Here is an 11,829-nt window from a genome sequence, read left to right as displayed (position 1 = left end):
GGATGGCACGGCAAGAACTTGCAAGATGCGAAAACCTGAAACTCAAGAGCAAACCGGTGAGAAACGAAATTGTGGAGAATATGTGTCAACCTTGAGACGTCTAATACACAAGGTATATATAGGAGAACGTCCCAAGGCACTCCCAATTCGTTTCTACTTGGTTTCTCCAAAGTTGTGTTGATTTAGGACTTGTTTGGCACAAAGTAGATTTCCGGCAGTCTTGACCTCAGTGTACTAAAACGGCCATAACTTCCTCTAGGAAATAGATATCGACGAGCTGTAAAATGTTCTGGAAACTAGACATCTGTAGCTTTCCAACCATATAAAGATCATAATTTTCTGAGCTCTGAGCGATTTTCTATGCTCCGTTGAAGTTGACTGATCTGCACAGGCAGTAATCCGAATCTGTAATGGATTTGACTTTTAAAGCATAAGTTGAGTCCAATTCGGTTTTCCTTCACATCACATGCCTCTCACATGTCTTCCACGCCTTATTGAAGAATGAAACGTCAAGAACTCCCTAGAACCTTCAAGAATCTCACGGCAATTCCAATCCATACTCAACTAGAAATCCAAACTCCATAATGCTTTGAAATCCGAATTCCTTGTTGCTTTCTCTTCCATGTGCACGGCATATGATCTTCTTGAGACTTCTAGATACTTCATGAACGTTCCAAGGCTCTCCTAGTATGAGTAGAACTCCATATGCAAGTAGGTTTCCTAGTTGAATACTGCTTCCTTTTCCGAGATGCTTCTACACTCTTCCGGAACCTTCTTGAGTAATCCTTATCCAACAGGGACTCCTTGTCATACTAGTATTCCTTATCTGAGTAGAATTGAGTTTCCTTGTCCAAGTAGAACTCCTAGTCCAAGTCAGCTTCAGACTCCTTGTCACGCCCCGAATTTTGAATAATAAATTCAAATCCGAAACATGAATTAAACCACTTAATCAAATAAACGTTCTGAATTTTTTTCTCAATATAATCTCACCACAAGGTACACAAACTCCAAATCTCGAAACCTCGAGTTCATTATTACAATTCACTCTCACAAGCAATATTGTAAAGCTCTAAATGAGCATAACACACCTCACAACTTACAATTGCTGTAAAACTCTAACAATTGCTCTAACCGCACGGTCACCGTCCTGGTTCTCCTGTCCTGTAGGATTACCCGCTACACAATTTGAATAGTGTACCGGGAGTTGCAACAACACAAAACCCGGTAAGCTTTTGACAGCTAGTATGAGTAAACAAGAAAGAACTGTTGATTTATTAAATTACAAGACCACCACAAACCCACGTTACTTTCTCACTCTCATATATATATATAGACACTTATGAGTTACTCTCAATTTAGCTCATAAGATCACTCACTCTCATATATATATATATATACACTTATGAGTTACTCTCAATTTAGCTCATAAGATCACTCACTCTCATATATATATATATATATAGACACATATGAGTTACTCTCAAATTCGCTCATAAGATTTCCCAACATTTGGTAGACAGACTCATATATATATATAGACCCTTATGAGTTACTCTCAATTTCCCTCATAAGGTTACCATATATATATTGACACTTTTGAGTTACTCTCAATTTCACTCATAAGGTCACTCCACATTTGGCAGACAGACTAGAGCTCTAACTGAACGTAACCACTCGTCCGGCCACAGACGTGATTACGATTTAATACTATTAATAACCACCAGCCCGGTACGAGAGCGTGATTCACTAATAGATGCCATGGTCACCTCGTGACCTAGTGATCTCCACAGATCACAACAATTTATTGTTCCTCAACAATAAAACTCAACACCTCTCACAATATATTGTTTCTCAACAATAAACTCAATACCTCTCACAATATATTGTTTCTCAACAATAAACTCAACACAACTCCAACAATACATATTATTTCACGTAATAATATATATACAGACATTCACACAGGAATGTCTAATACACCAACAATAGTTCATATGATTGCAAAATAAAGCAATTAAATATATTGGGTTCGTAATATGAACCACGTGAGGTTTACTCACCTCGATAATCCCGCTGCGTCTTCTAAACAGCTCAACAACGATTTTACGAATCGTCCGCCAAATCAATCCGCCAATCACCTAATCAAATGTGACTTGAATTTAGCTAACAATTCCAAAACATACTTAAACGACAATCCAACGGTCGGATTCTAACTTATATAAAAATCCGACGGACGGATTCTCACGAATCGCCTCCCGAATCACTGTTTTGCAATTATACGAAGATCCAACGGTCGGATCTTCGCCCATGACCACACAAGGTCATTGGGACAGTCATACGATCAACATATCAAAACTACAAGTCCATCAGACGGTCCGATCTTCACAGATCATTAATCGAACAATCGAAATCGTTCGAAATCGTAAAATTCATAACTAAATCATACGATATCCGAAAATTGCGTATAATATATCGAAATGATCGTATTGAAATATAGAATCTAAAAATGCACAGAAACTATATTTTTGACCCCCGGAGTTGGCCGGAAAGGGCCGCCGGAGTTAGTGGCAGAGCCGCCGCCGACCACCGCCAATGGTGTCGGGGCCGGGCTGCTCCTCTTCATCTCATCAAGCCCAACCACTTTCCTAACTAGCATGAAGTCTAAAAATGACCGGAAGTGGTCGAAAATTACCTCAAGAAGAAAGAGGCCGAAATCGCCCAAAATCGCTCAAATCTGAAATTCGTCTTCCTCGGGTTGAATCGAGATGTGAAACTTGGTGAGTTTATAGAGCATGGCAAGGCGAACAAAGCCCAGTTGGTCTCCCCTCCTACCTTTGCCGGAGTTGGCTGGAATTTGAAGAAATGCATGAAAAATGGTCTGACCTTCTTTGCTTCGATTCGTTGTCTATGGTGAATGATAGGATGCAAGACATATATGAATGGAAAGCTGGTTTCAAGGCGAAGAGATTGATATCAATTTCATGGCCATAGGTGGCCGGATGAAGTCGTGGCGACGCCGTGAAGCCAAGGCAGCGAGGAGGAGAAAAATCTGGAAATTTTCGGGTTTCCTTATTGAGAAATCTGATTTTTTGTATTTATAGAAAATTCTCAATTTTAAAATATTCATAACTTATTCATACGAACTCCAAATAATGCGTTCCACATGTCCACGAACTCGTATCGACGAGCTCTACAACTTTCATGAAGGAAGTTTTCCCAAATTTTGAACGTATAAAAAGTCAACTTTGTTGACCCCCTAAAAACGTTCGTTTTCGAAAATAAAATCGTTCGAACTAATTCCACAACTTTTCCAAGCTTCGTACTCGCTCCTACTATCGTGAAATCATTTCTAAAAAACCATGGAATTTAATTTGGATTTTTCGGGGTATTACAATCTACCCTCCTTAAAGAAATTTCGTCCCGAAATTTGAGCGTAAGTCAATTCCTCTCGATTAAGGTTGACCTAATCATAGAATCTCCATCTTTTCCAAATCTGTAGTAATCTACAAAGCCACAATCCTTTGTATAAAAATACATTCCTAGGGCCACTAAATCCTTTCATCACAATGTAAATTCACAAAACAACTGCTCAACATCACTCCACATCAATTACACAAAATCATCACGTGGATCATCTCATAGATCCTTACATAGATCTTCACATAGATCATCACATAGATCTTCACATAGATCATCACTCTGTACTGGCATACAAGCACAGTAAACACTCTCACAAAGTGTTTCGCTACTCAATTAGCATCACGGTAAATCTCCATAGTAAAACTTAAGATGCATCACTCAAAACAAATCATCCCCAAAAGCACGCCAATAAATTATGTCATCCAATGATGATGACTTGGGCTTGCTCAATCCTTGGGTTAAGCACTAGGGCTGGCCAATTGGGCCTGAAGAAATCGGACCATCCACATTTCGAACCGGCCCAAACCACTTTGGGTTTAACATTTGGGCCTACTATTCGGGCCGAACAATTGGGCTTACCATTTGGGTCTACCATTTGGGCCTACCATTCGGGCTTACTATTTGGGCTTACTATTTGGGCTTACTATTTGGGCTTACTATTTGGGCCTACCAATCGGCCCACCAACTTCCAGCTCGGCTACGGTATGAAATTGTACATACCGTATATACGTATGCATACCGTACAGATCGTATATACGTATGCATACCGTACAACTGTATATTCGTATGCATACCGTACAGACCGTATATACGTATGTATACCGTACATACCGTATATACGTCGTATATCAAGCATATACGAGATCCAAAAATATTTGTAAGAGGTAAGGTTCGAACTCCCGACCTCAAACACGAAGGTTTTGCTCCCAACCACTGAAGCAAGAGCTGCCTTCATTAATATATGCTCACGTGTTATATTTATTATGTCATAAGCGACATAAATAAAATAACGGGGGAGGCAAGGTTCGAAACCTTAACCTGCTGCACAAGGGCTTTGCCCACCAACCACTGGAGCACAAGCTGTGCTTAATATAATGTGTACAAATGTTTTACTTATTATGTCATAAGCGAACATAATAAAAATAAACGAGAGGCAAGGTTCGAACCTCTGACCTCTTGTACATGAGCCTTGCTCTTCAACCACTAGAGCACCAGCTGCTCTCGTTACTATCCATGCAACTTCTTTTATTTATTCTATCATAAGCGATAGAATAACAACAAACTGTCGGTACACTCCACGTGCCACGACACGTCTCTTCCGTGATTTACGGAAAGCAAATCACTTTCGGCTAAAGCTGTCTGCCACAGCGTCTCGAGGTTCGGCCTGTCCCCTTACACGCTCAACACGCGCCAACAGCTTTTCCGGGTTTCGGGGCGACTTTAATCCAACGCGTGGATTCAAATTCTGAGATCGTTCATCCAACGGTGGAGATCTGCTCACCTTGTTCTATAAATAGGTGCATTCTGGGGAAAAACTGTTCACTCCAAAAGAAAAGAAATTTTCTTCCGAGCTCAAGCCTTTCTCTCTCAACTCTTCAGCCTTTCTCTTCTCAAATCCTTTCTTCATCAATTTCAATCCTTCTCTTCTGATCTTCTCTCCCATCTAGTTGATTCAATCCCATCTTTCCTCTGAACTTTCAGATCTTCAATCTTTTCCTCCAAATCTTCAATCCTTCTTTCTCAGATCTTTTCTTCCATTTGAAGATTCGATCTCATCTTTCCTCTGAGAATCTCAGATCTCCAATCACCAGTTCAACAACTCCAATCCTTCTAACAAAATCTCCCTCAAACACTAAACCATGTATTCCTCGATTTCCACATCCTCTCACCCCATGACCCAAGAGCCACGAACTCTGCAACTAATGGAGCTCCAAACCCCGCAACAAATGGAACCACAACAACAGCAACCAACAGAGGAGGGAGGAAACACCCAAGCAGCTGGAAGTAGTGCCAACATGGATTTCTGGCGAAGCCGTACCAGGTGGATTCCTACTCCAGAACAAATAAGAATCCTCAAGGATCTTTACTATGTCAAGGGATTTAAGTGCCCAACTACAGAGCAGATTCACGAGATCTGTCTCCAGCTGAACCAGTATGGGTATGTTGAGGGTAAGAACATTTACTTTTGGTTCCAGAACGTCAGGGCTCGAGAGAAGCAGATGAATAGGTGTAATCAGGCTGCTCCAGTGCCCATGAGAACTAGTTCTCTTGGTACTGGTAGATCCATTGATCTCAATTTTGGGTCCACTGGTTCTACTGGTGCTGGTGGATCCATCGACATCAATTTTGGGCCAGCTGGTGGATCCATTGACATCAATTTTGGGTCCACTAGTTCTACTGATGATGGTAGATCCATTGATCTCAACTTTGGTTCCACCTATTCTACTGGTAATGAAGGATTTATTTACTTAAATTTTGTTTCGTATTCTTCCTCACACTTCAACACTAATACCAGTACAACTCTTTTGGCACAACAGGAGGACAAACATCCCTGCAACAACGAGGAGGAGATCACCAGGAGGTTCAAACTCTTCCTCTGTTCCCCGTGCACGGCGAGGACGTCTTTGGTAACCTGAAGGCTACTTCCGAGGAAGGTAGCGCTTTTGGTTACTATTCTGGTGGCTCAGGCGGTTACCACAGTGGCTCAAACGTTTCTCTTGAGCTCAGCCTCAACCCATCCGGAGCTGCTGACTAGGCTTAGTATAGCATAGTCCTCGCTTTTTTTTTTTTTTTTGTAATATAAACTCAATAAGATGGTGTGCATGTTTTCTTTCCTGTTTGTTTAACCAACAACAACACCAAGGATCGAACCTTGGTCACCCAATACTGTTTTCAAAACCATAAACAACTCTACTGCACACATCTTTCATAATGATGCAATAAAAACAATCACTCAAAAAGAATCCAACAATCAATTAAGTCGCATCGAGGTCTAGCTAGTATCCTCTGAGTCAAACCAAACACAACAATTTCATCGATAGGATTAGGGATTTATAAAGCTAAACACATCCTGAGTTAGCTAGGAAAAACCCACGTTTTTAGAGTTACTCTTACAACTCTTATAGAATCTCGATAATTCCATCTATCAATTGTTTCAACAAAAACTCACCACAATTCAATCCCTAACATTTAGCGATTCAGAAATCAAATCAAACTCCATATCACATAGTAATTCACTTGAACCACTATGGATACCTAACAAAATCACTAAAATCAATATCCGAAATTGCGTTTAACTATAACACCTAAAATCAATCACCAAAGGCACACACTCTCATCCAACATCATTCACAAGAACTGATTCTAACTCTCCCAATTAATTACACCAAAATCAACTCCATTGCAAAACTTTAAGTGTCCCGCCTACTTAAACTTAAAACACACAACAACTTCAAATTCACTGCAGCCCATCTCCATACTACGATCCAAAACTTAAGAAAACTAGTTCACCACACAAAGGCCACAAAATTCAATTTCATTCACTTGAACAAAACTATATTCACAAGTCACGGTCAGGTCATCAACCCATGGTGTTCAAATGAATAAATTTCAAATCCAGTTTTCCTTGTGAATCGTAACGTATCGTTCCAAAATGATGCAAGTAACATCAACCACGTATATAAGACACATCTCGCGAACTCAATTCAAATTCAGAATCACCAAAACTACTACTAATTCCAATTCTACCAACAATCCTGATTCTGAAGGAATTATAGTACTCAACGACAACCCAAAACAATGGTCTCTCATCTCTAACCATCGAGCACAAAATAAAATTCTTGTCTCGCACCTTAAACCCTGCTTAACAACTTACAAGCACAAGGAAGAAGTAACCACAATAATTTCTTCCCTAACCTCAACCCTACTAACAAACTCCACAAGGACATTTCATTACAAAACAAGATATCTATTATTTGACATGTACATCTCATCCAAAAACATATGTACGTCCAACTTAAGAAGGCAACTTTCTATCCATTAATACTCGTATCCACACTAGGTACGTGCATAGGTCCACATCATGCCTTCAACCAAACACTTCAACATCCAAAAGAACCTCACTTCCATACAACAATCCTCGTTGACTTAACAGAGTTGAATCAAGAGGTTCCTATTCCTCAAGGATTGTAACTCGCGGCCACTGAACTTATTCCAATACGAACCTACAAGACAACTGTAAGGTTCTAAGTACAACCCCTTCGAATCTCCATCACCTAAGGAGTATAGTATGCTTGGCTAATACATGTATAACACTTAAAACACAGTATAAGTCAAATACAAATTCATATTAACCAAGTCAATACTATAGGGAATGTATTCACGTTCCCTAAACGACCTAGCGGCCTAAACAACTCCCAACACTCACGCATACCCAATGACTTAGCCAATACCAAAGAGCACACGATGGGGATCCGCTGCAGACGGGCCATCACTCGGAAGGTATTGACACATCACCAAATATGCACCTTACGCTCTGATACCAAACTGTCACGCCCCGAATTTTGAATAATAAATTCAAATCCGAAACATGAATTAAACCACTTAATCAAATAAACGTTCTGAATTTTTTTCTCAATATAATCTCACCACAAGGTACACAAACTCCAAATCTCGAAACCTCGAGTTCATTATTACAATTCACTCTCACAAGCAATATTGTAAAGCTCTAAATGAGCATAACACACCTCACAACTTACAATTGCTGTAAAACTCTAACAATTGCTCTAACCGCACGGTCACCGTCCTGGTTCTCCTGTCCTGTAGGATTACCCGCTACACAATTTGAATAGTGTACCGGGAGTTGCAACAACACAAAACCCGGTAAGCTTTTGACAGCTAGTATGAGTAAACAAGAAAGAACTGTTGATTTATTAAATTACAAGACCACCACAAACCCACGTTACTTTCTCACTCTCATATATATATATAGACACTTATGAGTTACTCTCAATTTAGCTCATAAGATCACTCACTCTCATATATATATATATATACACTTATGAGTTACTCTCAATTTAGCTCATAAGATCACTCACTCTCATATATATATATATATATAGACACATATGAGTTACTCTCAAATTCGCTCATAAGATTTCCCAACATTTGGTAGACAGACTCATATATATATATAGACCCTTATGAGTTACTCTCAATTTCCCTCATAAGGTTACCATATATATATTGACACTTTTGAGTTACTCTCAATTTCACTCATAAGGTCACTCCACATTTGGCAGACAGACTAGAGCTCTAACTGAACGTAACCACTCGTCCGGCCACAGACGTGATTACGATTTAATACTATTAATAACCACCAGCCCGGTACGAGAGCGTGATTCACTAATAGATGCCATGGTCACCTCGTGACCTAGTGATCTCCACAGATCACAACAATTTATTGTTCCTCAACAATAAAACTCAACACCTCTCACAATATATTGTTTCTCAACAATAAACTCAATACCTCTCACAATATATTGTTTCTCAACAATAAACTCAACACAACTCCAACAATACATATTATTTCACGTAATAATATATATACAGACATTCACACAGGAATGTCTAATACACCAACAATAGTTCATATGATTGCAAAATAAAGCAATTAAATATATTGGGTTCGTAATATGAACCACGTGAGGTTTACTCACCTCGATAATCCCGCTGCGTCTTCTAAACAGCTCAACAACGATTTTACGAATCGTCCGCCAAATCAATCCGCCAATCACCTAATCAAATGTGACTTGAATTTAGCTAACAATTCCAAAACATACTTAAACGACAATCCAACGGTCGGATTCTAACTTATATAAAAATCCGACGGACGGATTCTCACGAATCGCCTCCCGAATCACTGTTTTGCAATTATACGAAGATCCAACGGTCGGATCTTCGCCCATGACCACACAAGGTCATTGGGACAGTCATACGATCAACATATCAAAACTACAAGTCCATCAGACGGTCCGATCTTCACAGATCATTAATCGAACAATCGAAATCGTTCGAAATCGTAAAATTCATAACTAAATCATACGATATCCGAAAATTGCGTATAATATATCGAAATGATCGTATTGAAATATAGAATCTAAAAATGCACAGAAACTATATTTTTGACCCCCGGAGTTGGCCGGAAAGGGCCGCCGGAGTTAGTGGCAGAGCCGCCGCCGACCACCGCCAATGGTGTCGGGGCCGGGCTGCTCCTCTTCATCTCATCAAGCCCAACCACTTTCCTAACTAGCATGAAGTCTAAAAATGACCGGAAGTGGTCGAAAATTACCTCAAGAAGAAAGAGGCCGAAATCGCCCAAAATCGCTCAAATCTGAAATTCGTCTTCCTCGGGTTGAATCGAGATGTGAAACTTGGTGAGTTTATAGAGCATGGCAAGGCGAACAAAGCCCAGTTGGTCTCCCCTCCTACCTTTGCCGGAGTTGGCTGGAATTTGAAGAAATGCATGAAAAATGGTCTGACCTTCTTTGCTTCGATTCGTTGTCTATGGTGAATGATAGGATGCAAGACATATATGAATGGAAAGCTGGTTTCAAGGCGAAGAGATTGATATCAATTTCATGGCCATAGGTGGCCGGATGAAGTCGTGGCGACGCCGTGAAGCCAAGGCAGCGAGGAGGAGAAAAATCTGGAAATTTTCGGGTTTCCTTATTGAGAAATCTGATTTTTTGTATTTATAGAAAATTCTCAATTTTAAAATATTCATAACTTATTCATACGAACTCCAAATAATGCGTTCCACATGTCCACGAACTCGTATCGACGAGCTCTACAACTTTCATGAAGGAAGTTTTCCCAAATTTTGAACGTATAAAAAGTCAACTTTGTTGACCCCCTAAAAACGTTCGTTTTCGAAAATAAAATCGTTCGAACTAATTCCACAACTTTTCCAAGCTTCGTACTCGCTCCTACTATCGTGAAATCATTTCTAAAAAACCATGGAATTTAATTTGGATTTTTCGGGGTATTACACTCCTACTTCAACTGGGATTCCTTTTCCTAGTCAAACTGGGAAAACTTCCATTTCTTCATTTCTTTCCATTTCTGCGCCACTTGTGCCTTCCTTAGCCATTTTTGGACTTTGAGACTCCATTTTACCTGCAAAACACTAACTAAGTTAAATTGATCAAGATAAAGGAAATAACTTAGCAAAATATAGGGCTTAAACATTATAAACGTCGCATTTTATGCTCCTATCAAATTCCCCCACACTTAGCTTTTGCTAGTCCCTTAGCAAAATCAACATAACAAACCAAAAAGACTAAGACATAAAACAAAGAAACTAACGAAAAGACTAAGTATGGAAAACGAAAAACATAAGGACTCAAGACTCAAGAAAAACGTCAAAAACACTTAAACAAAATCAACACAAAAACATCACAAACAATAACTCCAACGTTGACACACACAATGACTTCTAAGCCCTTTAACATATTGTCTCAGCAATCTCATACTTTCAAGTCGCCAAGATTAGCACTTAACCAAGCATCACATCTTCAAGATATTCGAGAGTTAATTACAAAATATAATCCACATATAAGCATGTAAGACTTGGGGGTAAACAATGGTGATGGGGGTTCTCAACACATTTCAAACAAGTCATGATTCAACCTCACATAGATATATCACTCTTTCTTCTCTCAGATTCAAGGTTCATGCTTAAAAGCTTATCACTCAAGTATATGTGAAAGATTACGAAGTAGATCACATACATAAGAAACGAAAGCATATATATTTTTCTTTTAAAGATCTCATGAAAGATATCAACCACATGCACGAATGAACCCAAACCATAAGTTCAACAGTTATAACTCATCTCCACATCAAAGGCTGTCCCATCTTAAGGATCAAAGAGGTCTTTCAATTAAGGGTTGTAATGGGGCCAAGGCTTAAGGTTTAAAGAAACGAAGGGATAGGAAAATCACAAAGTATCCTAAAAACCTAGTAGAGCACTTGTTCATGTAGAGAGACTATCTTCGAAATCCACCAAGCATAGCAAAACGTCATGTCCTCCTTTGGGCTTATAAAAGGGCCAAGTGTCATCATGTTGGGCCCAAACTTCATTCTAACCTTCTTTGAACAAGTGTGAATAGGACAAAGACCAAATTCTTCAACAATGGGCCTTCAATTCAAAACAAACTCCAAATCCACAAAGTATAGGGGACTAAAATCCATAGAACTTAAACAAGAATACACATTTTTTTCTTTCATTTAATTGCCGAAACATATTCTTTTTCTTTCGAATTTTTTTATTTTTTTCTTTTCTTTTTCGGCAATTACATACAATTTTTCTTATGGACAAGTCTACCCCCACACTTGAACTTCTTCATG

General features: G+C 39.3%; 2 long non-coding RNA genes across 2 annotated transcripts; both read right to left on the bottom strand.

The window, feature by feature from the left end:
• Window positions 1-907: 907 nt before the first annotated feature.
• LOC133718516 (uncharacterized) lies at window positions 908-3,907 on the bottom strand. Its single transcript, XR_009850345.1, has 3 exons — window positions 2,693-3,907; window positions 2,061-2,138; window positions 908-1,176 (listed from the first exon to the last, which is right to left on the bottom strand). It is a non-coding gene; the product is annotated as an uncharacterized LOC133718516 (long non-coding RNA).
• A 3,563-nt stretch (window positions 3,908-7,470) lies between these two features.
• On the bottom strand, window positions 7,471-10,450 carry LOC133718603 (uncharacterized). Its single transcript, XR_009850396.1, has 3 exons — window positions 9,770-10,450; window positions 9,138-9,215; window positions 7,471-8,253 (listed from the first exon to the last, which is right to left on the bottom strand). It is a non-coding gene; the product is annotated as an uncharacterized LOC133718603 (long non-coding RNA).
• Window positions 10,451-11,829: the final 1,379 nt, after the last annotated feature.

The sequence above is a fragment of the Rosa rugosa genome, chromosome 6 (assembly GCF_958449725.1).
Source record: "Rosa rugosa chromosome 6, drRosRugo1.1, whole genome shotgun sequence".
Classification (NCBI taxonomy): Eukaryota; Viridiplantae; Streptophyta; class Magnoliopsida; order Rosales; family Rosaceae; genus Rosa; species Rosa rugosa.
This window is presented reverse-complemented; position numbering and strand designations above follow the sequence as displayed.